The sequence below is a fragment of the Mustelus asterias genome, chromosome 11 (assembly GCF_964213995.1).
Source record: "Mustelus asterias chromosome 11, sMusAst1.hap1.1, whole genome shotgun sequence".
NCBI classification, from domain to species: Eukaryota; Metazoa; Chordata; class Chondrichthyes; order Carcharhiniformes; family Triakidae; genus Mustelus; species Mustelus asterias.
The window spans coordinates 72,950,426-72,977,512 of record NC_135811.1 but is presented as its reverse complement, the minus strand read 5'-3'; positions in this window follow the sequence as shown (position 1 = coordinate 72,977,512).

Here is a 27,087-nt window from a genome sequence, read left to right as displayed (position 1 = left end):
AGAATGATATAAACAAGCGAGAGAACCATGAACAAATGGCTTATACTAAAGGTAACAGATGAAATACATGAACAAATGGCTTATACTAAAAGTAACAGATGAAATACATGAACAAATGGCTTATGCTACTACCAGGAGCAATATAAAAAAGGGGTGACTCGCCACAAGGAAATGTTATGTTTGTGATACATTCCAGGTACAAAGTTCAACCTTTTAGGTACAAAATACATTGAGTACAAAAATCATTAACCCTTTCCCTTCTTCAATCCCCCCTTTGGTCAGAGGCCAAGTGCAAACATGGCCCCATGACCAATTTAGAGCCAAATGTTACTAGCATATGGGCCTACCCCCTTTGTCAGGAAGTCTGCCCTTTCTGCCTGCACACTTGCACTTGGCATAATCCGGGCTGTTACCGTTTTACAACAGGCGTTCAATAATGCCATACAAATACAACATGCGATAACAATGACAATCAATACAATTAACCCGTGCATCAAGTATGATCCCCACGACCCAAACCATTGCCCCAGCCATCCCGGAGGGTTATAATTATGATATTGGCTCCCTTCACCTTGTATTGTCATCGCCACTCGTTTGATATGATCTGCTAAACGAGTTATATTTTCCGAACCATCTGGGATATATGTGCAGCATTCAGATCCAATTACAGCGCACGCTCCTCCCTGAGCAGCCAATACATAATCGAGTGCTAATCGGTTCTGTAAAGCAACAGTCCGGATAGCTACAACTTCGGCTGATACTTCAGAGATGGCAGTGCTCACCTCCTCAAACCCGTCTCTAGTTTCATTCGCAACTCTCTCTAAGGTCGAGGCCATATGTATAAGTTCCTGAGCTGCTTTTGCTGTCCCGTAAAGTGGGAAAGCTATCATGAAGAACTGTTCTGTCTCAGTAATGGCACGCTTAGTCCTAAGCAGGTGTATCTCGGGGTGGTCCCGTAAGTCGGTGTAATGGTGAATATAGGGTACCACATATGCCAAATAACATGATCCTGCCCAATCCCAAGGAAGCCATGGGTAGGCATTGTTCCCGCAAACAAAATAGGTACCATTATATGCAGTCATGCTGTTCATATAAGTAGAGGAGAGGCTGACCAGGACGTCAGCAGTGGGGCAATGCACTGTAATCTGTTGCACCAAAAGCCAGGCACCACTGGTGACATTAATCTGCTGGGTACAGTAGCTATGGCCTACAGGTATGGTTCCATTCCTTACCAGGCAGATAGATCCCCCTTGTCGATTTTCCACAACAAAGTGGGGTGGGGAATCTGATCTATCATAGCTAGGCTGTTAATGGTTCGTAAAGGCTGATAGAGTGCATCCTCCGCCTCCTAACCCCAAAACAGCATCGCTGTCGCTGACATTGAAAGTACCTTGCATAGTAGTACCTGATGGGGTTCTAAATACGACTTTCCTTGTCCCGTTCTGGGTTCCATTCTGATTGAAAACCCACTCCACCATATCCGGAGTTGACAAAGGGATAGGGAATAAAGGACTTCCCCCCTTTCCTCCGTGCGTGGGAATGTGTGAGCAGACCCAGCACTTGCTCAAATTTGACTGTAATGCATATAAGTGAGACATATACATGAAAGTGTTCACAGGATGGGGCCTGATTTTAGAGGATTGGTACAATGAGCGCTTGGATCGGCCAAATCTCGTGTTACTGTACTCATCCTCCCGAGCCTTCCGTTGATGCCGGGTACAGGTTAATCCCAGTCCCTCAGCCAAACACCGAAAATTCCAGATACGCCAAGTTACATTGCATGGGAGACCCCAATCACCTTGCCCCTCCAACAAAGTTGGCGACATGGTATGGTTAAGAAATCCCGAGCAGTGGTCCCTACGGGTAACCTCCCAGGGACCTATTCCATGTGTTGGAAGGTTACAATAGACAGACTCATCGTTACAGAGATGCTTGCGATGCTCTGTCCCCAAGTCTACACAATTCCACCTATACTTCCCCTCCGCAACTAGCAGGGCAAGGGTCGTGAGAAGCAGCAAGAAAACCATCCTATCACTTAACTAATAACCCGCGCGATTGTTATACAATGGTCCAAAGGCTATACCGCCCGCGCGCCACTGCCCGCGAACCCGTTCAGCTTGCTTGGAGGTCAACCGTCTCGCGTATCTGTGAATTGAGCACATTACATAATTTTTTGCATTTGGCACTGGTATATTCTTTTAATTGAGTCCAATGTTTCCAGACACCCCTGCCCTGCATATCCACACAGGCACAAGTATCGCCACTAATTATGACCTCATAGGGGCCATTCCATTTGGGGGCGAACCCAGGTTTCCCAGGTAACGTCTTCACCATAACCTTGCTGCCCGCCGGGGGTACCTCAGGAGTCTGTTCTAGCTTATTTTGCTCATCCTTCGCTACTTGGTTTTCCCTTACTGCTTTCCGCATATCCTTCAGTTGGGCGCTTAATTCTAAAACATATCGTCTAATTCTATCCCGTAATGGGCCTACATCCGCCCCACCGGTAATAATGGATTCGGGCAGTTGCATAGCCCTTCCGGTCATTAACTCATATGGTGTTAACCCAGTGGTTCGATTCGTAGTGGCTCTAAGCTTCATTAATATAATGGGTAACACCTCGGTCCATCCCTTTCCTGAGTCCTGCATAGCCTTAGCTAGGGAGGTCTTGAGTGTTCTATTCATACGCTCCACCATTCCCGAACTTTGAGGATGGTAGGGTATGTGAAATTTCTGTTTTATCCCCATAAGTTGACAAATGGTTTTTACCACCCTTCCCATGAAGTGGGTGCCCTGATCAGAGTCTATTTGTAATGGTACCCCCCATCTTGGGATAACTTCCTCAGCTAATATTCTTGCTACAGTAGTGGCTGAACAATTTTTAGTCGGGAACGCCTCTACCCATCTGGTGAACTGGTCAATTATCACCAAGCAGTAGGTTTGTCCGTGCGACTGAGGAAGCGGTCCTGTGAAATCAATTTGTAGATGTTCCCAGGGACCCTTAGGGCGAGGCTGGTGCCCGATCCTAATCTTGACAGGCCTTCCTGGATTATACTGGGCACAGGTTACACACCGATGGCAATATCGTGCAATGTCCCGTCCCATTCCTCTCCACCACCACTCTTTCCCTATACTGGTCGTCATGGCATCCCTTCCCACATGTGCCAGTCCATGATGTAACTGCATCAGGGTGTGCTGGATACATCCTGGCGCTAGAACACTATCATGTAGTCTCCATACACCCTTTTCATCAGGCGTAGCTCCTTGAGCTTTCCACCTTACGTGCTCTTCTTCAGGTGTGTCAGCATGTAACTGGGATATATCTATCGGGGGTTCAGCTTCAACCGAGACAGCCGACACAGCTTGCACTTTTGTTTCTAAAGCTGATTGTGCCGCTTTGTCGGCCGCCTGGTTTCCCTTAAAAATATACCATTCAGGGCATTGCTTATCTGGTTCCGTTTGGTGTGCCTTTACCTTCAATACCGCGGCTTCCAATGGGAGCTCACTGGCATCCAGTAAGGCTCCAATTATCTGTCCATGCTTAACTGGAGTGCCTCCTGTTGTAATGAATCCCCTTCGTCCCCAAACGGTCATATAGTCATGTACAATTCCAAATGCATATCTACTGTCAGTGTAAATGTTGACCCTTTTTCCTGCTGCCTCAGTAAAAGCCTGGGTCAGGGCCACCAGTTCGGCCACTTGTGCTGACATACCTCCCTCTATCCTTCCTGCTCGGACCACTTGTAAGCTCGCGTTTACCACCGCCCATCCCGTTCGTGGTGACCCGTCTACATATTTCCGTGACCCATCCACAAACAGGGTCTCCTCCGGTGCCTCTAAGGGCACATCCTTTATCCTATTTTCCCCTATCTCCTCATCTACGTTGCCGCACGTGTGTGGTTTCCCTTCACCTAACATTCCTTCGGCGGGGTTCTCTTTCATGTCTCGTATGATGATGATGGACTTAGTGGGGGGGAAGAAGTACTGCCTCCCACTTCGCCCTTCTCATATTCGAGACAGATCGCAATTTCCCTGTGTTTAACATTTCCACCAAGGTATGTTTGGTGTGCAAGACTATATTTCCTGTCATTACAATGGGCTCACTGACTTGTACTGCCCAAGCTGCACAATCCAGTGCAGCTATACATCTGGGTAACCCAGTTACTACGGGGCCCGCCGCGGTGGAATAATAACCCACCGGCCGCTGTTTATCCCCATGGACTTGGGTCACTACCGCCGAATAAAATCCTCCTTCATTGTTACAATAGATATGGAAATCCTTACTAACATCTGGTAACCCAAGTCCTGGAGCCAACACTAATCCTACCTTTAATTTACTATATGCCTCTTCCTGTTCTAATCCCCACTCCACAGCTTCCAAAGCGGGTTTCCCCCCTTTTAATAGCCTTTGGATTGGCTCAACTAATTTAGCATATTCTGGTATGAAGTTACGGCTGTAATTAAACAATCCTAAAACCTTTCTTACCCCTCGGACAGTTACTGGCCTCGGCATTTGTTGCATTGCCGTTTTCCTGTCTATGGGCATTTCCTTGGTCCCTTTGGATATTAAATGTCCCAAATATAATACCTGTAGTTTTCCTATTTGGGCCTTTTTTGGGTTTACCTTTAATCCTCGATCTTTTAAGTGCTTCAAGACCGAATATAATGCTGTCTGATATCCCACTTTAGTTTCAGAGGCTATCAAAATGTCATCGACATACTGTAAAATTGTGCTCCCTTCCGGGAGCTCCACTTGTTCCAGTACCTTACTCATTACTCGGTGAAATATGGCCGGGCTGTTATGGAATCCCTGAGGGAGCCGAGTCCATGTACACTGCTTATCACCTACTGTAAAAGCAAATTTATCCTGTGAATCAAAATCCAAAGGGATGGACCAAAACCCATTGGCAATGTCTAATACCGTAAAAATCTCATGGGATGGTGACAATCCATTTAGGATAGTGGAGGGGCTGGCCACAATGGGATGTAGTTTAGGAGTTACTTTATTTAAAGCGGTATAATCAATGGTTAATCGGTAACTCCCATCCGGTTTGGACACTGGCCAAGTAGGGGAGTTAGTGGTACTAGTAGCCTCCCGCAGGATCCCCCTTTCCACCAATCCCTTTACAATTTCCTCAACTGCCTTCTTGGCTTCGGGCTTAATCGGATATTGTCGGTGAGGTTTATGCTCAGGACCTTCCACTATTATGGGTTCAATCTTAATTAGCCCGGTATCTAGTTTAGTTTTTGCCCAGACCCCTGGGACTGAGGCGCAGATGGCGCCAAATTCATTATCTTCTAACTGCCAGTCTCGTCCTGTTATAGATGCGGCATGGATGATTCCTAAATAGTTTCCATAGGTTCCTACCCTGTCCTTTCTCCCGTCAGGACGGGGCCAAATTAATTTGCCCTTCCCACAATCTATTAAAACTTCGTATTCTTTCATCAGGTCATTTCCCATAATAGTTCCTTCATTATTTTTACATACATAAAATCGCATAGGGATATACAGGTTATTAATTTCTACTAGGGTGGTTTCACTTCAGTAGGCAGGGGTCTTCTGTCCGTTAATTCCTCTTACATAAATCATTTTATTAGTGATGGGTAAGGGTAGGTCAGTGATAGATATGGAGGCTCCCGTGTCCACCAGCATTTCACATTGTCGGCCCCCTACTAGTGCAGACACGTAGATTCTACCCTCCTTCTTACCCAAACTCGTGGGGGCTGCCCCTTGTCAGTTGACCCCTTCCGTGACGGCGGGGGAAGCCTGACTAGGTCGTCCGTGTTTACTCCAACAAGTGGCCTCTGTGTGGCCATCCTTACTGCAAAATTGGCAAGTAAGGCCCTTCCTTCTACCCCCCTTTGGAGCCCTACAATCTCTGACAAAGTGGCCTGGCTTACCACAATTGTGGCATGTTTTATTTGGTTTAATTCCTTTACCATTTGCACTAACAGTTTCCTGTTTTATTCGTGGGTAGGGTTTTTCATCTGATTCGTCTTTAATTCCAGATGCCCATTCTACTAACTCATCATAGCCCCGGGTACTGAGAATTCCCATTTTAAGGATTTTTTGGTGAGCTGGCGACAGCCCATCTTTAAATGCTTGTAAAAAGGCTCTATCTGTTCGGGCAGTGTCGGGAACTCCTGAACATTCTTGATATACTCTAAAGAGTCGTTCCCCAAATTCAGAGGCTCCTTCACCCCTTTGTTGCTTCGTATTAGTAATTCTGGACCAGTTGGTTGGTGTGTTGCCCAAGACTCGTTGGACTTCCGCCTTAAACCGAGTAAATGGTTCAATCATTTCCTCGATCTCGGCGTTTGTCGCTGTTGTGTACGTCCACCTTCCGCTTCGGTAATCCAACCGAGCTTGGTCGGCCGCGTTAACCTGGCCCGCTCCGTCACCCATTCGTCTCCACTTATCTTGTGGGCAAGCGGCCCGTACCAACTGGTGTATATCCCGCAAGTGTAACTGATGTCCAACACAAATGGTATCCAGTTCTGCCCAAAATTTGCTATTGTTACTCCGAGGCTGGAGCTTTCCCAGGGAAGCCAAAACTTGTTGTCTTTCTCCTGGGGTAAAGGGGTGGTATCGGGCAACGGGGTTCTGCAATGTCCCGCCCCGAGTTATAGGAGCAAGATCATAGACCTCTTCCTCATCGGGGTTGAAGTCTCCTACGGGTGCTGTGGGTTTTATGGCCATCCTATAGGGAGGCAAGGATCCCCAACCGGGGTCCTCCAATCTTTGGTTTCTCTTTTCTAATTCTCTAATGCGTGATTCCAACAATTTGATTTTTGCTTTGTCGTCAGCCCAGTTCTTACCCGAGACTGAGACCTGTTCAATTAATCCGGTTAATTGGTGAACCAAGAGAACTCCAATTTTCTTAGTTCTGTCTTTCTTTTCTTTTTCCAACCATTCCCGTTGTTGGTCTAGCGGGCGAAACAGGTCCCACCCCCCCTTTTCTCATTTGTTTAATAAGTTTATCCCTCTCAGACATATATTCATTTATCAGGGAGCCCGGGGGCCCCCACTGTCCTTGTGATCCCGCCATAATATAGATAAGTTTTATACTCACCACCTGGAGTCTTCTACTCCCCGTTTTCACTCTCCCACTCCTCGGCTGCTCTTATCGGAGTCCGGTGATACCTGTCAGGGGCGATCAAATCCCTCCGTAGCACCGCTTACACTATTAAGCCGGCTTCTACTCCCGTGATCACTTAGACAGTCTCTCTCTCTCACAAAGACAGTTTCTTTCTCACTCACGTCTGAACATCACATCTCAGGCAACCTTTCTCCAGTCTCGAAACCCACTTCAAAATCCTGACCTCAGCGTGGGGGATTTCCCCTCTTAACTTTTGGTCTAAGGCTGGGTATAAAAGACAAATGCCTCCTTGTCCGTATATGTTCAGTTCAGACGTCTTTCACACTCACACTCTCTCATCACATATGCTTACCCGACTGTAGTTTGACTCACCCTATTAGGTTCAGAACTCTATTCCAGTACCCAGGTTGTGGTAATTCAACCTGAGCCTGCAAACAGAGTCCCACAAACAGATCCGGGGTTCTCCCGGGTTTCGGCACCAAAACTGAAGTCGGGAAATATACCTCTATAAGCTGGTATGAGTCAAAAATACAGTCAGGGTTTATTCTCATAAGCTTATGGGAGAACCTGACCCCTTGAAAGCGGAAGCCAAAGTTCTCTCTGAACACAAGAAACATGGATATTTATACATCAGGGTTCCCAATACAAGCCATAAAGCAAAGTCCAGTTAACAGTCCTTGATCGTAAATTATAGTTCCTTTAACAGCTTCTGATAGTCTTTGGATCATGGTTAGAGACCATCTGGTATCCTTGGGTCATAAAGCACAATTCTTCTGGTCGTTGCAGTCAAGGTGTCACCTCTGGTCCCCTGCTCTTCCCGCAGTGTTTCCTTTGAAGTGACTGAGTGACTGAGTGACTGTCCCAGTGGGAGTTCTCCTTCAAACGGCCATTCTCGCACTCTACCATTTGGTGGCTGCATCCTCTGCTTAAATCACAGATAAGCCTCCGGGAAAGCCTCCTAACATCTATATTCAACTGTCTGTTTTATCAGAATGATATAAACAAGCGAGAGAACCATGAACAAATGGCTTATACTAAAGGTAACAGATGAAAGACATGAACAAATGGCTTATACTAAAAGTAACAGATGAAAGACATGAACAAATGGCTTATGCTACTACCAGGAGCAATATTAAAAAGGGGTGACTCGCCACAAGGAAATGTTATGTTTGTGATACAATCCAGGTACAAACTTCAACCTTTTAGGTACAAAATACATTGAGTACAAAAAACATTAACCCTTTCCCTTCTTCAACTTCCCTCATCAGCCATGGTTTCCTCATCCTCCCCTTAGTATGCTTCTTCTTTATTGGCATGAAATTTTGCTGTGTGCCCCGAATTACTCCCAGAAACTCCTGCAATTGCAGTTCCATTGTCTTTCCGAGTACACTCGCCTGCCCTTTGGTGTCATGTCTGCGTGCACTATTTTTCAACTGGTCATGGAAAATATGCTGTTTTGACCCCACTATGCACCTTATCTTGTCATGCGGTGCGTCCTTATGGGATTGGGTGATACTGGCACACGACTGGAAAAATGGAACCAATAAGTCTATTGTGTTTGCATCTAGGACCCTCTCGGATGCTGAGCGGAAGTATTTGAAGATTCCAAAAGAGGGGTTAGCAGTTATCGTCAGTGTTAAATAATTCCATCTGGGGTAAATCCTTCAAAATAGAAACTGATTGTAAACCATGGCTGAGACTTTTTAAAGAAAGGCAAAATATAATATGTTAAGATTGGCGTGGGGGAGTTTCAATAGATCTCCCTGTGAGCCTCGGAGAATATGAGCTCCCTATCAGGTGGGTGCAGGCTCGCTCAATAGGGAAGAAGGAGTGCGGGGATTTAAAACCAACTCCACTCAGGCCAGCTGTCGATAGACATCAGTCTGATCTGCATTCTGTCGCCACAAAGCAGCACTTTGAGCATTGACTCCACCCAGACTCCACCCAAACTCCTGGGAAGTTCGCACATTCTTCCTGTGTCTGCATGGGTTTCCTTCTGGTGCTCTGGTTTTATCCCATAGTCCAAAGATGTGCGGGTTAGGTGGATTGGCCATGCTACATTGCCCCTTAGTGTCAAGGGACTAGCTCGGGCAAATGCATGTGGTTATGGGGATAAAACTTGGGTGTGACTGTGGCCTATCCACACTTGATGGGCCGAATGACCTCCTTCTGCACTGTAGGATTCTATGATCTATGTTTTGCCAAATACTTTGTTACTGGTGGTACATGAATACCGCCTCGGGCAGCGCCGCAGGATAGCTAACGCCGATGCACTAAGTCATCTATCGTTGCCCATAAGTCTGGCTTCATTTACCAGCTGTGGAAGAGGCCATGATGATCCCCAGTTGTTTACACACATTTGGATCTGTGAAGGAAATCAAGGCCTTGTTGCAAAAGAGCCAAGTCCTATCGAAGTGAACACATATGGAGCGGAATGTTCCAGCCGTGCTCACCCCGAAACCCAAAAATCCTGCGGAAGATCAATGGACACTTCCATTGACCACCCCTTGCCCTCTCCGATTCCTGTTGGGGGAGAAACGGGAAAATTCACCTGATGATATTACATGAGGGTTCAGAGGTCAACCCTCAGATAAAATGAAACATTACTTAACGAAGAAAGATGAGCTCAGTGTTGAGTGAGGATGGCATCATCACCTGGGGTTCCCGTGTTGTTCGCCCTGAACTGAGGTGACATCTGATGCATGTGGAATTATATCTTGTGGGACGTTGAAGATGACAGTGCTGACCAGGAGCTGTGTATGGTGGCCCAGTCTTAATGCAGACATTGCTGACTTGATCAGAGGGTGTGGGTCATGCCAAGAGAATCAAAAACAGCCCCTCCTCAGCCACTGAACCCTCGAACGCTCCCCGTTTGTGATGGAAGTATACAAGATTCTGAATAGTGTTAACAAGGTGGCTGTGGAAAGGATGATGGCGATTATCGCAAAAGTGCTGAATTCGTGGGAAAACTGTTCAAAGTCACGACGGTTTTCTCAGTTCAACTTCACACTCGAATCTACCCACTCTGTGCACAACAGAGGTCACAGTCACGAATATCATGAAAAATCCAGGAGGCCGGGACAATTCGCGACAAAGAGCCTGAAATCAGCAGGATCAGTGGGAACCAGCGCATGCGCACAGCGCTGGGAGAGCGCTGAAGACCTCCCAGCATCCAGATCACTGCTCTCAAACCCCCACAGACATCACTGGCCTCATCGCTGCACCCGACAACACCCCATCCCACTGCTCCCCGCCCCCCCCCCCCCAGACATCACTGGCCGCATCGCTGGCCCCCACAAACCCTCCACAGACATCGCTGGCCTAATCTCTCCCCCCACAAACCCCTCACAGACATCGCTGGCCTCAACGCTGGCCCTCATAAACCAACCCCCCCTCCTCCCAAAGACATACTGACCTCATTGCTGGCCCCCAGATCCCCCCCACCCCCAACAGACATCGCTGGCGTCATCACTGCTCCCCCCTCCGTCTCACCCCACACATAGGCATGGCTGCCCGCTCACCACATATCCCCATGGATCCAGATAATATGGGTACCCGATCCCTCCATCCCTTCAACATATTGTCCTCACCACTGCCCTGCAGAGAACAGTGTTGTGCTCTCATGTTCAATCCCAGCTTGTGAACATTCCCTCTCTGGAATGGGAGCCTTGATTATTCCCCCCCAGCACCACCCTCCCCGCCAGCCAGAGCAGCTAATCGATTAGGAGTCTTGCGTATTGCATCCCCTCCCAACCCCTCCCCGCCCCCGTCCCGAGACGCAGCAGCCGATTGAATGGCAAACAATAAGCGCCCTGAGGGATGAATGACACTCAACTGAATGCAGCCTTTCAAATCTCTCACAAGTATTTGATGCCAACTGGCCCTTGACTGGTCACACTCACTGCACCTGCACTCCGCTAATAAGCCGCAGCTTTATACAAGCTGCAGGAGTGGACACACAGCCCAACGTGACCAACATTTTCCTCTTTACCATCACGTTCACGCATCCAGATTCTGCGCAAAACGGACATGCTTGACAAAGATCTTTTCCGGGTGCTCCAGCTTCTGGATAGGTTCCAACCAGTGTCTGAGTCGGATCGGTGGAGGGGGGCGGGGCTAGGCGGGGGAGGGAGGTGGGCCAGATCATTCTCTGGTTGAGGCGAGGGGTCTGTTGGATCTCTAGTGAGGGGCGGGGCAGTAGGTTGGTGGGGCATGGGGAGACTGGTGCCCATGTCTGTGGGGGCCATCGCTCCTGCTTTTCAGTCCCAGGCAGCTTTATCTGCTTCTTGCGGCCCGGGAGCGATGTGGCAGGGCCGCGTTTTTCAATTTCTTTTTTCACCGCGCATGCACAGTTCGAGGCTCCAATCAGGGCGGCACGGTAGCACAGTGGTTAGCACTGCTGCTTCACAGCTCCAGGGACCTGGGTTCGATTCCCGGCTTGGGTCACTGTCTGTGTGGAGTTTGCACATTCTCCTCGTGTCTGCGTGGGTTTCCTCCGGGTGCTCCGGTTTCCTCCCGCAGTCCAAAGATGTGCGGGTTAGGTTGATTGGTCTTGCTAAAAATTGCCCCTGAGATGTGTAGGTTTGAGGGATTAGCGGGTAAATATGTAGGGATATGGGGGTAGGGTCTGGGTGGGATTGTGGTCGGTGCAGACTCGATGGGCCGAATGGCCTCCTTCTGCACTGTAGGGCTTCTATGATTCTATGATTCAGAGCAGCAGGGTTCTGGGTTTGCTAAGCCCTGCCCACAGAGCAATTCGGACTCGCTATATTTTTTTCTGGCTAAATGGGTGTGGGGGCGCCTGAGAGCAGTTTTCCAAGTTGGATCTGAATTGTGCCCAAATTCAACACTTAGAATCAAAATGATAATATCGATCCCATTGAGTCATAGTGTCATAGAGGTTTACAGTATGGAAACAGGCCCTTCGGCCCAACTTGTCCATGCTCCCTTCTTTATTTAAACCTTTAAGCTCCTTCCAATTGCCCTCATTTGGCCCATATCCACAATACCCATCTTACTCATGTAACAGTCGAAATGCTTTATAAAAGGCAAAATTTTCCACACCTCGGCTATGACCTCTGGCAGCTTGTTCCAGACACTCACCCCTTCTGTGTGAAAAACAATTGCCCCTCTGGACATTTTTGTATCTCTGCCCTCTCACCTTAAACCTATGCCCTCCAGGTTAAGATTCCCCTACCTTTGGGAAAAGATATTGACTATCTAGCTGATCTATGCCCCTCATTATTTTATAGACCTCGATAAGATCACCCCTCAGCCTGCTACACTCCAGAGAAAAACGTCCCAGTCTACCCAGCCTCTCCTTCTAACTCAAACCATCAAGTCATGATAGCATCCTCGTAAATCTTTTCTGCACTCTTTCTAGTTTAATAATAGCCTTTCTATAATAGGGTGCCCAGAAGTGTACACAGTATTCCAACTGTGGCCTGATCAATGTCTTGTCCAACTCCAACAAGACATCCCAACTCCTCTATTCAATGTTCTGACCAATGATACTAAGCATGCTGAACGCATTTTTCACCACTCTGTCCACCCGTGACTCCACTTTCAATGAGCTATGAACCTGTACCCCTCGATCCCTTTGCTCTGTAACTCTCCCCAACACCCTACCATTAACTGAGTACATCCTGCGCTGGTTCAATCTATCAAAATGCATCATATCACATTTATCTAAATTAAACTCCATCTGCTATTCGTCAGCCCATGGGCCCAATTGATCTGAGATAACCTTCTTCACTGTCTACTGTGCAACCAATCTTGGTGTCATCTGTAAACTTACTAACCATGTCTCCAATATTCGCATCCAAACCATTCATATAAATGAGAAATAGCAGTGGACCCAGCACTGATCCCTGAGGTGCACCACTGGTCACTGGCCTCCAGTTTGAAAAATAACCCTCTACAACCACCCTCTAGCTTCTGGTATCAATCCTGTTTTAAACCCATTTCGCTACCTCATCCTGGATCCCGTGAGATTCAACCTCAAGCAACAACCCACTATGTGGTACCTTTTCGAAGGCCTTGCTAAATTCCATGTAGACAACAACAAATGCACTGACCCCATCTACCTTCTTAGTTACCCCTTCAAAAAACTCAATCGAATTTGTGAGACATGATTTTCCACTCATAAAGACATACTGACTGTCCATAATCAGTCCTTGCATCTCTAAATGCCTGTAGGTCCTGTCTCTCAAAATACCTTGCAACAACGTACCCAAGACAGATTTGAAGCTCACTGGCTTTTAGTTCCCAGGCTTTTCCCTGCAGCCCTTCTTAAACAAAGGCACAACATTTGCCACACTCCAATCTTCAGGCATCTCACCTGTGACCATCGATGATGCAAATATCTCTGCTAGCAAATTTCCTCCCTAGCCTCCCAAAAGGTCCTGGGACACATTTCATCTGGTCCGAGGGATTTATCTACCTCAGTGTGCTTTCAGACTTCCAGCATCTCCTTCTCTGTAATATGTACACTGCTCAAGATATCACTATTTCCAAGTTCCCTAACATCTATTCTTTTCTTAACAGTAAATATTGATGAGAAGTATTCATTTAGGATCTCACCCATGTCTTGTGGATTCACACACAGATGACCTTGTTGATACTTAACAGGCCCTACTCTCTCCCTTTGTACTCTCTTGGCCTTTATGTATTTGTGGAAGCTGTTTGAATTCTCCTCTGCCTTATCTGGCAAAACAATCTCGTGTCCACTTTTTGCCCTCCTAATTTCTCTCTGAACTCTACTGCTGCACCCTTATACTCTTCAAGGGATTCACTTGATCCCAACTGCCTATGCATGTCATGTGCCTCTTTCTTCTTCTTGACCAGGGCCTCAATAAACCGCGTCATCCAGTGCTCCCTACTTCTACCAGCCTTGCCCTTCACTCGAAGAGGTATGTGCTCAGGCTGAACCCTGGTTATCACACTTTTGAAAGCGTCCCACTTACCAGACATCCCTTTGCTTTTTCACAGACACCCCATATCAATTTTTGAAAGGGCCTATGAAGGTGGGACCTGGAGGGGCTGGGCCAAGCCAGGGTGGATCGATCAGGGAGGGAGGGAATGCCGCTATTGCTCTGCGTGCAATCGTTGCGGGGGATCCGATTCCACTCTGCAGGCGATCAGTGAGAGGAGTATGATTTATTTGGGGGAGAGTGGGGGGGCAGCAGGGGCGAGATGTTTCGAGCAGTGAGGGACTTGCGATCGGCCACAGGCTGTGGCGTATGGTTGGTTTGAGGTGGGCTGTAATAGCAGAGGCCTGACAGATCTGTTTCTCTCTAATTGTCAGGCCTCTGCTGTTGCAATTGCGCACGTGCAGACTCAGAGGTATGCAGATGTGCAATGGCTCCATCTGCTGCTTGATCAAGCTAGCAGGTGAGTTAAACCACGCCCTCTGCCTCTTGGAGCTCTGAACAGACAAGCCCATTTTCCATGCACCAAGTGCGTATGATTGGGAGTAAAGACTCGCACAAAAGACGAATCTGCAACTCTCCCGTTTTAACACTAGCTGGACACTGAGAAATTGTCTCGTAATATTCCACCGAGAGACACTTGGGGAGTGGACTAGCATTCTCACAGGAAGTGAGATATAAGGGAGTGCAGTCGAGGTAGCTGAGGGTGCCCATCGCATTATAATGAGAATTTGTTGGAAGCGTATTCCCAGAAATGAAGAGAGGGAATTGTAGAAGGAAAAGGAAGGTTTGGTGGTGGACCATGTGAATGTGAAGGCGGCAATTCGAAGTCGATGAATTTCCCCAATTCACCGTGCAATCGGAAAGTGATACCGAAACAGTCATCAATGTCGCAGAAAAAGAGACTGAGGGAGGAGGACCGAGTGGGATTTGAATAATAAATGTTCCAAGTACGCAACGCAAAGACTGATGTAGCTCAGGCCCCAGCAATGACCCAGATCAACAATTTTTATTCGGAGGAAGTGCGATGAGTTAAAAGATAAGTTTTTCAATGTGAGAAAGAGTTCAGCCAGATGGAAGAGTGTGGAGATTAGTTAGACGTCTTATGAAGGAAGGGTTGGAGAACCCCCAGCCTGTACGTGTAAGGGATGGATGTGCAGAGGGATTGGAAATCTGTGGTGAAGAGTAAATAGTTAGTGCCAACAAATTGGAAAATGTTTCCACTCAACATGTGGCAATTAGCACATAGCGATGGAAGCAGGGATGTCCAGCCCCTGTGAGGAGCAGATTCTAGGCCCACTCAGCCATCACCATGAGGAACATGACCTACCCCACAGCCCTGTTGTTCGGGGAACAGGTTCCACACCCACTGATGTGTGACCACAGTGAAAAGTCCCCTTCAGCCCTACTCCTGTGCGCATAACAACAACCCCCATCCTTGCTGGTAATGTGGAATAAAATGAGAAAATGCTGTGAACGTACAGTGATTCAGCTCTTCTTATCAGTGAATGAATTGAACAGTTGAAGTAAGAGATATTTCAGTAGATTCTTTAACTTCTCTCCGAAATTTGCTTGTGTCACCGTGTAAATACAGGTGTTTGTGCAGCAACTCAGGAGCTGCAGCATGAAGCCCAAATTATGTCCCAAACCATTTAGAAATATTGAACAATACCCCAATAACCACATTCACCACCATATAGAACATACCATGAACACTGCCCATAACATCACAAACAATAAAATGATAGATTTCCTTCTGCTCCCCATCCCTGGGTGTTTGGAATTCTCCCATTGCTGTGAACCTCGACTCTCTTGTGAGCTCTGCTACTCCTGAAAATGTGTCTGATGGTGAACATATTGAGCTGCAGAATCAGGACAAATGGAATGGCAGGGGTTAAAATCTCATGGAGGAAAATAGAAATCATTTCCACTCATCCCATTTACATGGGGTAGAGGCTTTCAATCCACTGCGAATACCATCAGGAATATTCATTTGCTATCATCACAGCTGAACACACACCTCCCCAAACTTGAAACATGATAATGCTGGAAATTACTTTTTTCAAATCAATGAGCAAGCTGAAAATTGAAGGAAAGGGATATTTCAGCACATTCTTCAACTGCACTCTGGACTTAGTCTGTGTCACTGCCTGAGAACAAGTGTTTGTGCAGCAACTCAGGAGCTGCAGCATGAGGCTTCTTTCCTGCATGAAAGCGTTTATAAATACAGATCTATTATCCAATAACCACATTCGCCTACATAAACAATGCACTATTAACATTGCACAGAGCTGCATGAAATTTGCTGAGATAATAAACAGCAATTTGATAGATTTCCTTCACTTCTCCATCTCTGGGTCTCTGGAACTCTCCCCATTGCTGTGAGCCTGGAATCCTTTGCGAGCTTTGCTAGTCACTACAATGTGTCTTAATGGTGAAAATGTTGAGCAGTCGAATCAGGACAAATGGAACTGCAGGGGTTAGAATGTGACAGGATAACTCAACCATCACCCAGACCTGAGAGAACACCACAATGTTCATTACATCACCAAACCAGGGGTCGTTCCTTAAAGAATACTGACCTGTCAGCATGAAATAGCAGAAACTGTTCTTTCAGCAGCTCAGCACAGTCACTGGTCCCAGAACCTCTCCTGCCATTTGCTCAGTGCAATAATTGTTTTTCAGCTTCTGGCAGCAATTGGCCACAAATTGATCAATGGTGAATGTGATGGTGAACCAGACAGAGCAGATTGTAGTAGCCGAAAGCAGGGCAGCATGGATATTAAACACTGGGAAGGATTCCAGGACATAAAACTCTTTCTTATAAACAATTGGAATGTGCCTCAAAATCAGGTCAAGGATAACAACCAGGAGATCCACCCCTGCCATGGCCACCAGGTAGCGAGTGACACATCTGGAGAGACCACACATTCCCTGAGACAGGATCACAATCGTCACTGAGGTAACTGAAGGGAAATAAACAATGAATCAGACATTATAATGGTTTGACTGAGAACTTCCTGAGATTTTTATATATGTTACTGCACCCAGTGATGTATTAAAATGATTGTACCTGTGACAGGAGACATGGATTGCGATTGAATGAAAATAATAATTGAATGGGAAAAAGTGATGATGATTATTTTTAGGATATGGCATTGCAGATAAAAAGGAATTGGGTGGAAGTCACTGCTCAGCTGAAAGATTTCGTCTTGATCCAGTGAAGATCAATGAGCATTGAATGAAGATTGGTGGCAAAGCAGGGCTTTGGGAAACAGTGAGAACAAAGAGAGCCAGAGGGAGGGCTGGTCCATAAACAGCAGCAGCACAACAGGGCCAAGCCCAGCACCCATGTCAGAAGATGTGACAGTACATTGGGGCAACACGGTGGCACAGTGGTCAGCACTGCTGCCTCAGCGCCAGGGGCCCACGTTCAATTTCATCTTTGGATGACTGTCTGTGTGGTTTCTTCATTTTCTCCCCATGTCTGCATGGGTTTCCTCCAGGTGTTCTGGTTTTCTCCCACAGTCCGAAAGACATGCTCATTAGGTGCATTGGCCAATTCTCCCTCAGTGTACCCGAACAGGCGCCGGAGTGTGGCAACCAGGGGATTTTCACAACAACTTCATTGCAGTCTTAATATCAGCCTAATTGTGACACTAATGAATAAGTACAAAACCAGCGATGTGTTGGTGAGGTGGATTGACCATGGTAAATGGGCGGCACCGTGGCACAGTGTTTAGCCCCGCTCTCTCTTCGGACCAGGGACCCTGGTTCAATTCCATCCTCGGGTCACTGTCTGTATGGAGTTTGCACTTTCTCCCCGTGTCAGCGTGGGTTTCCTTTGGGTGCTCCGGTTTCCTCCCACAATCCAAGGATGCGCTGCTTTGGTTGATTGTCCATGACAAATTGATGCAAGCATTACGGAATTAGTAGGGTAAATGCCTGGGGTTAAAGGAGGAGGGTCTGGGTGGGACTCTGGTCTGTACAGTCTCGATGGGCCAAATGGTCTCCTTCTGTACTGTAGGTATTCTATGATTCTGTGGATTCTATGAAATTAACCTTTAAGGTGCCAAGGTTAGATGGGCACCCAAAAAGGAAGGTAGTCAAACGGATGTGATTGTACACATTGGGGGAAATGATGTATGTAGGAAGAGCAGGGGGGTCATACGAGAGAAATTCAGGGAGTTGGGTGCTAGGCTAAAAAGTAAGACCTCCAGGGTAGCAATATCTGGACTGCTCCCGGTGCCTAGTGCAAGTGAGGCTCGGAACAGGGAGATTCTACAGTTGAACGCGTGGCTAAAGGACTGGTGCAAGAGGGAGGGTTTTAAATTCATAGATAACTGGGAAATCTTCAAGTCAGGATGGCAACTGTACAGAAAGGATGGGTTACACCTTAACTGGAAGGGAGCAAATATCCTGGCTGGGAGTTTTGCTAGAGTGTTTCGGCAGGATTTAAACTAGTGTGGCAGGGGGGTGGGGAACAAAACAGGTGGTCAGTAAATACTGAGGCTGGGGTCGAGCTGGGGGCCAGGGCAAGGCTAGCTAAGAAGAGGAGCACTCTGGAGGAGGATGACCTGACTGGGCCTGGAGGTCTGGAGTGCATCTGCTTCAATGCGAGGAGTGTAACGGGTAAAACAGACGAACTTAGGGCCTTAATGCTTGTGCGGAATTTGGATGTGTTTGCGGTGACGGAAACTTGGTTAAAAGAAGGACAGGAATGGCAGCTGAATATTCCGGGGTATAAGTGTTTTAGGCGAGACAGAGGAGGGGCTAAAAAAGGTGGGGGAGTAGCGATATTAGTTAAGGAGCATATTACCGCGGTGCAGAGGGTAGACAACTTAGAGGGGTCATGTACTGAGTCGCTGTGGGTGGAACTCAGAAACAGGAAGGGTGCAGTCACTATGCTGGGGGTGTACTACAGACCACCCAACAGCCCACGGGAAGTGGAGGAAAGGATATGGCAGGAGATTCTGGATAGGTGCAGAAAACATAGGGTTGTTGTAGTGGGGGACTTTAATTTCCCTGGCACAGACTGGAAAGTGCTTAGAGCTGGGGGACCGGACGGGAGGAATTTGTAAAATGCGTACTGGAAGGTTCTTTGGAACAGTATGTAGATAGCCCGACTAGAGAGGGGGCTATACTGGACCTAGTTCTGGGAAATGAACCCGGTCAGGTCGTCAAAGTTTCGGTAGGGGAACACGTGGCAAATAGTGACCACAACTCTGTTAACTTTAGGATAGTAATGGACAAGGATGAGTGCTGTCCTACGGGCAGGGTGCTAAATTGGGGGAAGGCTGACTATAGCCGGATTAGGCAGGAATTGGTGGATGTTGATTGGGAGAGGATGTTCGAGGGTAAGTCCGCGTCTGGCATGTGGGAGTCTATTAAGGAACTATTGATAAGGCTGCAGGATAGGCATGTGCCTGTAAAAAGGAAAGATAGGAAAGGTAGGATTCGAGAGCCGTGGATAACCAGGGAAATTGAGGATCTGATTAAAATGAAAAGGGAGGCGTACGTTAAGTCCAGGCAACTGAAAACAGATGGAGCTCTGGAGGAATACAGAGAGAGTAGGAAAGATCTCAAACGGGGAGTTAGAAGGGCAAAAGGAGGTCACGAGATGTTCTTGGCAGGCAGCATTAAGGAGAATCCTAAGGCATTCTATTCATACGTTAGGAACAAAAGAGTTGTCAGGGAGAAAATCGGACCTCTCAGGGACAAAGGAGGGGAATTATGCTTAGAACCCAAGGGAATAGGGGAGATCCTAAATGAATACTTTGCATCGGTATTCACGAAGGAGAGGGGCGTGTTAACCGGGAATGTCTCGGAGGGAGGTGTTGACCCGTTAGAGAAAATCTCCATTACAAGAGAGGAAGTGTTAGGTTTTTTAGGGAACATTAAAACTGACAAAGCCCCAGGGCCTGATGGCATCTATCCTCGACTGCTCAGGGAGACGAGAGGTGAAATTGCTGGGCCTCTGACGGAAATCTTTGTCGCTTCTTTGGACACGGGTGAGGTCCCTGAGGATTGGAGGATAGCGAATGTGGTCCCGTTGTTTAAGAAGGGTAGCAGGGATAACCCAGGAAATTATAGGTCGGTGAGCTTGACGTCCGTGGTAGGGAAGTTGTTGGAGAGGATTCTTAGAGACAGGATGTATGTGCATTTAGAACGGAACAATCTCATTAGTGACAGACAGCATGGTTTTGTAAGAAGGAGGTCGTGCCTTACAAATTTGGTGGAGTTTTTTGAGGAAGTGACAAAAACGGTTGATGAAGGAAGGGCCGTGGATGTCGTCTATATGGATTTCAGTAAGGCATTTGACAAAGTCCCACATGGCAGGTTGGTTAAGAAGGTTAAGGCTCATGGGATACAAGGAGAAGTGGCTAGATGGGTGGAGAACTGGCTTGGCCATAGGAGACAGAGTGTAGTGGTCGAAGGGTCTTTTTCCGGCTGGAGGTCTGTGACCAGTGGTGTTCCGCAGGGCTCTGTACTGGGACCTCTGCTATTTGTGATATATATAAATGATTTGGAAGAAGGTGTAACTGGTGTAATCAGCAAGTTTGCGGATGACACGAAGATGGCTGGAATTGCAGATAGCGAAGAGCATTGTTGGGCAATACAGCAGGATATAGATAGGCTGGAAAATTGGGCGGAGAGGTGGCAGATGGAATTTAATCCGGATAAATGCAAAGTGATGCATTTTGGAAGAAATAATGTAGGGAGGAGTTATACAATAAATGGCAGAGTCATCAGGAGTATAGAAACACAGAGGGACCTAGGTGTGCAAGTCCACAAATCCTTGAAGGTGGCAACACAGGTGGAGAAGGTGGTGAAGAAGGCATATGGTATGCTTGCCTTTATAGGACGTGGTATAGAGTATAAAAGCTGGAGTCTGATGATGCAGCTGTATAGAACGCTGGTTAGGCCACATTTGGAGTACTGCGTCCAGTTCTGGTCGCCACACTACCAGAAGGACGTGGAGGCATTGGAGAGAGTGCAGAGAAGGTTTACCAGGATGTTGCCTGGTATGGAGTCTTAGCTATGAGGAGAGATTGGGTAGACTGGGGTTGTTCTCCTTGGAAAGACGGAGAATGAGGAGAGATCTAATAGAGGTATACAAGATTATGAAGGGTATAGATAGGGTGAACAGTGGGAAGCTTTTTCCCAGGTCGGAGGTGACGATCACGAGGGGTCACGGGCTCAAGCTGAGAGGGGCGAAGTATAACTCAGACATCAGAGGGACGTTTTTTACACAGAGGGTGGTGGGGGCCTGGAATGCACTGCCAAGGAGGGTGGTGGAGGCAGGCACGCTGACATCGTTTTAGACTTACCTGGATAGTCACATGAGCAGCCTGGGAATGGAGGGATACAAACGGTTGGTCTAGTTGGACCAAGGAGCGGCACAGGCTTGGAGGGCCGAAGGGCCTGTTTCCTGTGCTGTACTGTTCTTTGTTCTTTGTTCTTTGTTGAATATTTGGGGTTTCAAGGATAAGGCAGGATTGAGGACCTGGATAAGTTACGCTGACAGAAAGTGGTGCCGACTTGATGGACTCAATGGCCTCTTCTGCACTGCAGGGATTCTATGGAACACTGTTACTGGATCAGTCTTGGAAAACCAAGAGCACAGCCAGGGGAACAATTTCTCCCTCTCTTTCTTGTCAACACACTCAACATGTTATAACTTTCAATGAGTTGACCTGTCATTCTTCGAAGCTACAAAAGGGTTTATTTTTTAACAATTCATTCTCCGTATGTGTGGGTTATTAGGAGTGTAATTGCTTTTGCTGATACGGTGGCTGGAAGCTGACTGTCAATTTTTTTGAATCTTTAATGTATTGTCTGCTCGTATTTGTTGGTGAATGGAATAGATCCACATTACTGAAGCTCAGCTCAAAAAAGAACAACAAGAACAAATGGCATTGACACAGCGGATTTCACACAATGAAACGTCCCCAAGTCCTTGACAAGAGTGAGATCAAGAAGAATATTTTCGACTCTGAGCAACAGATGGAGATCCCGAAAGATGGTCGGGGTGGAGGGGGTTGGGGGAGATACAGAGATATCTGATACACTCATACACTCTGATATGATGGAGATTTTCTAAATCGTAAACAATTGCTCAGCTCAGCTCTGAGCTCCAAATAGCTTTTCCATGAATGGACGACGGAACTGATTGCAGAAGTGAGGTGGGACTAATTGTATGTACCCTGTGCGGATTGGGGAGATGTTTGTTCTCTCCGACCATCCCTGATGCAGTGCTTCAGGGTAAATTCTGCGCTGGGTCATGGTTGACAACAAGGTTAGGGGGATGGGCCGACAAATTGTGATCCAAAATTCCTCAATGGAAGACCAGGCAAAAGCAGAGCAGCTGTGAAGGTGGAGGAAGCTGCAGTGCAAAGTGACACTGGTCATTATCGTTCAGCATGTCCCTGTAATCCTCACCACCGACCTGTTAACACCATGTGGACAATCACAGCATCCCCAATTTCCCCACAACGTAGCACACTGGCTTCTTCCAGGAATTATTTGCCAAGTCTTGTGGCAATTGGCAACTGGGAACCTGGATCTGCAGCTGAGAATCAGTACACAGGGGATAGATGCATGGAGACAATTGGGCATTTGTGCTGGGACGTGGTATCTTTGTCACTGAGCAGTCCTCTTCTGAACAAGCTCTATTCACCCGAATGGGGAGGTCACTAGGAAATGCGGCCTAAAAATGGACTGTTCACTTTCAGCAACAAGAGGAACCACGTCCTCTTTGACCATTCCCATGTTCAAAGAAAGAAAATTTTAAATTTTACAACTTGGAATGTTGGAACAAACATGGATAATCTCAAGAGTAACTATCTAGAAACAGTAAGGAGCCTCACAACACTAGGTTAAAGTTGCAAAAGGTTAATTTGGAATCAAAGAACAAAGAACAGTACAGCACAGGAAACAGGCCCTTCGGCCCTCCAAGCCTGTGCCGCTCCTTGGTCCAACTCGACCAATCGTTTGTATCCCTCCATTCCCAGGCTGCTCATGTGACTATCCAGGTAAGTCTTAAACGATGTCAGCGTGCCTGCCTCCACCACCCTACTTGGCAGCGCATTCCAGGCCCCCACCACCCTCTGTGTAAAAAACGTCCCTCTGATGTCTGAGTTATACTTCGCACCTCTCAGCTTGAGCCCATGACCCCTCGTGATCGTGAGCTTTCAGAGCACTGCTCCTTCATCAGGTGAGTCGAGATACGTTCACAAATACGGCATATGTAGGCTAAGACACAACTGAAAAATAAATACGAATTCGAATGGGAAGAGTGGTTGGAATCCGAGCCTTGACAGGTAATCAGTCTTCATATGTACAAACAGTGCAGCAACCAAAGAGGGAAGAATGGAACTGGTTCCTCCAGGAGGCCGCTGCCCGAGTCTCAACAAGCATGCTCAAGCCAACACGATGTGGATCAATGCTAGACTTATAAGCTGAGCTCATACGCAAGCCCCGAACATCACCTAGGCACAACACAACACTATCCCCGCTCTCAAGACTACCAACAACATTGTGATCAAACCAGCAGACAAAGTGTGAGCCACCGTCATATTTAACAGAACGGACTACTGCAATAAGTGTACCGACAATTGAAAACCAGGAACACAATAGACAGTAACGCATAGATATGGCCAAAGAGCACACCCGCCAACACAGCAGACTGATCAAGAAATTTGATCCAGATCTTCAGAGCATACTACGTGCTCTCAGGCCACATACTCCCCAGGTTGGAGATCTCTACTGTCTCCCAAAGATAAACAAGGCCAACACAACCAGCAGTCCCATTGTATCAGGAATTGGAACCCTGTGAGAATCTCGCTGTCTCCGTCGGGGCATCCCGAAACCTATCGTAAAAGGAATTCCCAGCTTTTGTCGGGAGACTGCGCACATCTTTCAGAAATTCAGCACCCATGGACCAGTTGAACCAGGAAAACTCATCGTCACAATGGATGTCTCAGCACTCTAGAACAGCATCCCCATGGCAACAGCATTGCTGCAACAGCCTCAGTACTCAACACTGACAACTGCCAAACTCCAGACACGCGCGACTTTACAACTCATCCACTTCATCCTGGAACACAATGTCTTCACCTTTGGCAACCAATTCTTCATCCAGACACGCAGAACAATCATGGGGACCAAGGTTTCACCTAAATAGGCCAACATCTTCATGCGCAAGTTCGAGCAAGACCTCTTCACTGCACAGGACCTTCAACTGATGTTACACACCAGATACATTGGTGACATTTTCTTCATTTGGACTCACAGCAAAGAATCACTGAAAAGACTGCACAATAACATCAAGAAGTTCCATCCCACCATCAGAGTCACCATGGACTGCTCTCCATTGCATTCTTGGACACACGCATCTCCACCAAGTAAGGACTCTTCAGCACTTCATTCAACGGATAACCTCAAGATGCTCCACTCTCCAGCTTTCTCCAAAAACACATTGAAGAAGATATTCACCACACAGACAAGCCCTCCATATACATAGGATCCGCCCAGATGAGGAGGAATGGAACAGAAAACTTTAGATGCTGAAATACACCCTCACCAGGGTCGGATATGGCACTCGACTCATCAATTGACATTTCCGATGCAACACAGTGAAAAACCGCATCGGAATCCTCAGAAGCAAATGCGGGACATAATGGCCAGAGTACACCTCGTCGTCAGGTCTTTCCCGGAGCACAGAAACCATGACATCGTCTTCAAAGCCTTCAAGATGACATCAGTGATGCTGATCATCTCACCAAGGCCATCCCCACACACCTAGTACTTCCCTTCAAACAACCGCCCAACCTCAAACAGACCATTGTACAACAGTAACCTACTCAACCTTCAGGAGAATAGGGCCATGACACCACACGATCTTGCCATGGCAACCTCTGCAAGATGTGCTGGATGATCAACATGGATACCATCATCACACATGAGAACACCGCCCACCAGGTGCAGAGCCTTTACTTATGTGACTCGGCCAATAATGTCTCTGGAAAATAACTCTTCCCTGACAAAATGTAGCTCAGATTCTGCTCCTCTGAACCTGGGAATAAACGGGTTAAGGTCACGGGTCACCTGATTCATAAGAAATCAGTCAGAAGCCACTCACTCTTTTGAAAGTCTGGCCTCAGCAGAAGGTTCTCCCGTGCAGCTGAAAATGCTGGGCTCCACCTCCAGATGCTTCTCCCCCAATTCCCTGGCTGCTCTTGGGGGCTCCAGTTGTCGTGAGATACTAGGCCTGAATCAGCACAGCACTGGATTTTAAACCCTCACCGGTCGTTAGGCTCCACCCTCCAGATGTTTCTCCCCTGATTCCCTGTCTGCTCCTGTAAGCTTGAGATCCCAATTCATTTTTGCAAGCAGTTGATTTTATGGCAAATTGCGTACCTCGATGAGTTAATCATTCTGAGGCAATCCACTTTTGTTGCCAAAGTTTCTCTCAATGCCATCAAGTCTTTTTCAGATAGAAGCTGATATTATGCGAAAGAGCATATCTAGATGAGTTAAGCATGAGGAGAGGTTGGAGAAACTTGGTTTTTCTCACCGGAATGTTGGTGGTTGAGAGGCGATCTGATAGAAGTCTACAAGATTATGAGGGGCATGGATAAAATGGATAGTCAGAAGCAATTTTCCAGGGCGGAGGAGTCCATTGCTAGGGGAATAAGTTTATGGTGCAAGGTTTTAAGGAGATGTACCAGGCAAGTTTTTTACACAGAGGGTGGTGGATGCCTGGAACTCATTGCCGGGGAGGTAGTGGAAGCAGATACGATCGGACTTTCAAGGGGCGCCTGGACAAATGCATGAATAAGATGGGAATATAGGGATGTGGTCCCTGGAAGGGAAGGAGTTTTAGTTCAGGCAGGCAGCAGGGTTGGTGCAGGCCTTGAGGACCGAAGGGTCTGTTCTTGCGCTGTAATTTCCATTGTTCTAAATCCTCCTTCTAAAGTTGCATCTGAAACCTTGCCTGCCTTTTTACTCACAATCTGCTAATAATCCCGAATGCAGAACCAGGGGTCGGAGCCTTTGAAACGCTTCATGTGTCTCATGGGCGAGGAATAAGCCATGGGAATGTTGTCTCTCACAGCAGAACCCCTACAGTTCCGAGGCGAACACTGCAAGGTTGGCATCTGCAGTGGAAGGCTTGGACCAGGAAATCATTGTCATGAGTGACAGGATTCAAGCAATGGCTGAGCCACAGCAGTCCACAGCCACGTCCAAGAGGGCCATAGCTGAGGGCCTCAACATGATAAAGTGATTGTGCAACCCATTGCTGAGTGGCTCCAGAGTTTACAGAGGACCCAGCAGGACAATACTGAAACAGTGGGTTATGGCAGCAGCCTTTGAGAATGTGGGACACTCAGGGGGTCATGGCAGAGGAGCTGTAGAGCACGGCCATTGATAGAGGCCCCTGATTCAGAGGGCCATCGATAAGGGCTCATGCACAATGGCAAGAACACAGGTGGGACTCCAGGGCTGGCAGGGTCAGGTGACACTGGAGCTTCTGGACTTCATTACAGAAGCACTGCCATCCAATGGAGTGACTCAGTGACGGAGGAGAAGGGCTGGAAGTGGTGCAGGAGATGATGCACGCATCCATCACCCTCAGGTGGTGAGGAAACCCTCCAGCATATTGACTGTACCTTCGGGCAAGTGATCCAGATAGTGAGGAATTTGGAAGGTCCATCCAAGAAGGTATTTTGGAACAATATGTGGATAATCCAATCAAAGGTGGGGCTATATTGGACCTGGTCCAAGGGAATGAGCCCAACCAAGTCATCAAATGTGCAGTGGGGGAACATGTAGCGAACAGTGACCACAATCCTGTCAGCATCAAGATTTGTATGGCAATGGATGAGTCTTGTCCTAGGGTTAAGGTGCTAAATCGGGGGTAGGCTAACTACAACGAGATGAGGCAGGATTTGGAGGCTGTTCTTTGGAAGAGGGAGTTTGAGGGTAAATCCGCATTTGGCATGTGGGAATCGTTTAAGGTGCAGTTGATAGGACTGCAGTACAGGCATGTGCTTAGG